The sequence below is a fragment of the Lolium perenne genome, chromosome 7, assembly GCF_019359855.2.
Source record: "Lolium perenne isolate Kyuss_39 chromosome 7, Kyuss_2.0, whole genome shotgun sequence".
NCBI classification, from domain to species: domain Eukaryota; kingdom Viridiplantae; phylum Streptophyta; class Magnoliopsida; order Poales; family Poaceae; genus Lolium; species Lolium perenne.
In genome coordinates, this window is record NC_067250.2 from 166,518,206 (window position 1) to 166,521,910 (window position 3,705).

At 41.6% G+C, this 3,705-nt stretch overlaps 1 long non-coding RNA gene across 2 annotated transcripts; it reads right to left on the bottom strand.

The window, feature by feature from the left end:
- Positions 1 to 431: 431 nt before the first annotated feature.
- LOC127300998 (uncharacterized) lies at positions 432 to 3,343 on the bottom strand. Of its 2 annotated transcripts, XR_007851780.2 has the most exons (4): positions 2,900 to 3,343; positions 2,615 to 2,794; positions 804 to 1,737; positions 432 to 673 (listed from the first exon to the last, which is right to left on the bottom strand). It is a non-coding gene; the product is annotated as an uncharacterized lncRNA (long non-coding RNA). The 2 variants fall into 2 exon arrangements; XR_007851779.2 differs by having other exon boundaries at positions 804 to 2,794.
- Between the last annotated feature and the right edge of the window lie 362 nt (positions 3,344 to 3,705).

Sequence of the window (3,705 nt, forward strand, 5' to 3'; positions counted from 1 at the left end):
CTACGACCAAAATTTTAGTCATAGGCTAGCCTGTCTATCCACATCAGATCCAACGTGGCAAATCCTACGTGGCAGATATGTGACCAAACCAAATGGTCGTGAATCCAAATCAGCCCAGTCCAATTATAGCGTCTACATGGGCCGAGCCCAAAAAATCTGGCCATTTATCATGGTTTTCTATTGTGATCAGCTAGCCCATTTATCATAGTTTTCTTCACCAATTCTGGTCAGCTACGTGGGCCAAGCCCAACATTTCAGTCCGTTTAATACAATTTTGCCATAGCATTTTCAAGCCTGAAAATTATCTGGTTCAGGTGAGCTTCCGATTGTTTTTGCTCCACAAATTTTAATTTTTCATGTTTCAACAGCAGCCAATAAATATTGCTATCAAATATATGATGCAATTCCTAATATATGATGCAATTCCTGATTCAATCAAATACACATAACAGCAGGATGTACATAGAAACACTTTTTTTTACAGTTAAACAACAGCATGTGTGCAAGGAGCATTCATTACTTTACAACTTCATCGGATTTAACACAGAATCAGCAACAAAAAAAGATGCATTTCTTGCAAAATCTGCTGAACCCATCGCTCCAAGGCCTCCTGTTGCAACAGTCGTTGTATTGCCAGGAGGACCTAACGGTGTTGTTCCATGCGCACCACCAGCTGGGTAAAAAAAATAGTATCACCAGATAATTAAGTACTAGCAATAACGGTACATCGTAAGGTGATAAAGCAACCAGATAATTGCAATATGTTGATGGACCGACTGGAGGGGACTTGGTTGTTCTGTTACCTCACGATGCACTTGTGTCTCAACTTATTGTGTCTAGACAGGCGCAGCTGATCTTCATCTTAGTGTCAGGCACTGGAACTTGTGCGGTTTTTTTCTTCTGAAACCAGGGAAAACAGACATCTCTGAAATAAACACAAACAGTAAGTATTAGGTCAGTGCCAAATCATGGTAGGAAAACCAACAATTTAATTAACTGTACTATCAATCACACAGGCTTTAGAACACGGAACATACAGTACTTTTTTAGAGGATACACAGTTTTCATTACCTGGCTTCTAAATCAAACACAAAACCTTAGTACAAACTAGCATTGTTAGTTTCAGATGGTTCAGAACACGCAATTTAAAAGCAGGACAAACCAAGTAGGATCATGTTCAACACATAATATTCAGATAACAGAACCCAACAGCATCAAGAAATTTGAACCATGACTTTACAACAGTTAATCTGTTAGTGTACAATTCAGACAATACAAAATTTCATTGCCCAGCCTTTACAAGACAACAAGGTATCAGATTATGTAGTGGGATACTAGTTTCAATAGGCCAACATGGAAGAAACGTTGGAGGAATGATATGGTTTATGAAGTGAAGGAATGAATAAATCAAGGCAGCTTCTAGTATTTTGTATTTGCATGGATCTGAGAGAGAATCCAAGAGAGGGCACGAGAGAATGGTCTGGGAGGTGTGGTGGAGGCAAGTTGAACTAAGCAGCGGATGCACAACCTGAAACATAACAGATAGCGTTGAGAAGGCATGGGATTGCATGTTCATTTTCAATACTGATAAGCCATCTCTACTAGATGGCACTCATGAAATAGCTGAATGCACTTTTTCCGGATTAAGCAATGAGTAAAGAAGCTTATGCCTGCTCCTTGCACAAACTATTTCCATTTTGACTTCAAAAATAAATGTATCTTCCCAAAATTTTGGCCCTGCAAACCAACGAGGACGAATCAGTGGAAAAACTTGTTGCTGTAAGAATTAAACCATCTCCTGATGAATAGCTTTATACCTAAGTAGCTAACATACATGATCATACAGACTAAAACTCATGCTGTAACATGACATTGTTTTCATAAATTATAATATTATAAATATATGCATCGTATACCATTGTTTTCCCTATTCCTAGCATTTTCCTAATATAACAACACAAAGACCACTTATGTTGAATTGTTGACAATATAGCTTATACCAGAGTCGGAAACAGGAAGGTGGTGATTCTAGAACAATTAGCAAATTACTGAACTTGGCAATGTAAACAATAGCCTTCAACAATATCTTGACAAATTACTCATCTTTTTTAGCCACATCAGTAGCAAACCAAGCAACGGTAGGGTAAACTAAATTTGCATGTACGAAGTAGCAACATCGATTGCTGTTTGGCCTTCATATGAAGGTCCACAAGGGTAGCTAATTTGTGATACTGAACTACATACACTTCTCTGAATATGTGTTGATGAGTTTTGAATAAAAAGCTTAAATTTAGTGATTATTTGTCCAACAATAATTGGCTTCCGTTAGATTTGAAAGCAAGCAAGCATAGACATACATAGCAATGAAAAGCAAAGCTGCAGTCCCAATGTTCAGAATATGTGTTTACTACATTTTTTTTTGGAGATGATCGTGTAAACTTGTTAAATGCCAACTAAGCTCATATGCTAGCAGATAATTTCTCTGGGGAAGTACTAAGATTTCATTGATAGAATACAACTACAACTAGCCACAAATCCCCAAAGAACCTTTGCTGAAATAAAAGATGGATATACTGTGGATTTCTAGCTGCACAATAAAGGCCCTGAACCGAACCTGATTCTACAGGAGTGCAGAGATGGTGTCGCTGCTCATATATACATGTGCAGAATTAACAATCGTTGAACTAACAATTGCCCTGATGCCTGAATTAAACCTTTCATGGAAATTCCCCACGGATGTCTGCTACTCTGCTTGACGTTGTGGTGCTTCACTTGCTGAACCCCTCACTGCAGCCTGCAGAAACAACATCAAACAGAAACATCCATCACAATGCGATACTCACCACTGTATCAGAACAAATCGCAAGCATCAAGCCATATCTGGAATAGAACAAGGTACCTCAGATCTGGCGAAAACGGTGCAGCATCAGGCCACTATGACCATGAAGTCCTCGAAGGATCAAGGATATGAGTCCGTATGAGTCCGGCGCAGTTCTTGGTGATACCCTCAACCATGCGGCGGCACTGCATGCCGGTGGCCTTCTACCCGAGGCAGTGGAGGACGTGTGCAAGCTCGGTGGAGGACATGGCACCGCTGCCGTCGACGTCTAAGGACCCAAAGGCGAGCCGCAGGTCCTCCACGACGGCGGCGTCGTCCCCGTCAACGGTAGCGTTCAGCGCCACGAACTCGGCGAGCCTGATGAAGCCGTCGGCGTCAGGCGCAACCTGGGGCATCTTGAGGTCGCGAGATCCGACCGGCACGAACGAGGGGAGATAGAAGAAGAGGTTGTTGCGGACGGATCTGGCCGATGTGAGGCTCGGAGGTTGACGGAACGATGTGGGAGGTAGGAAGATTGGCGGCGGCGCACGGGAGAGGTGGAGGGGTATGGACTTTTAGGGTTAGGTCCCGCGCGCGCAGGTACCCCGCCTTGTGGATTTGAAACTTTGGATATCGCGCGCAGATATCCCGCCGTGTGACGCAAAAATCCCCTCCGCGCTCATTTTTCGTATTTGGGTGGCTTATTGCTTCAGAAAATCTAGTACTCCCTCCGTCAATAAATAGATATCAAAGATTTATTTAAATTCGGATATATCTATATACTAAATTGTGTTTAGATACATTCAACTTTAGATAAATTTTTGGCATCTATTTATGCACAGAGCTAGAGCTAGTACTAGTACTAGTCAATTTATTTCAGCATTTAG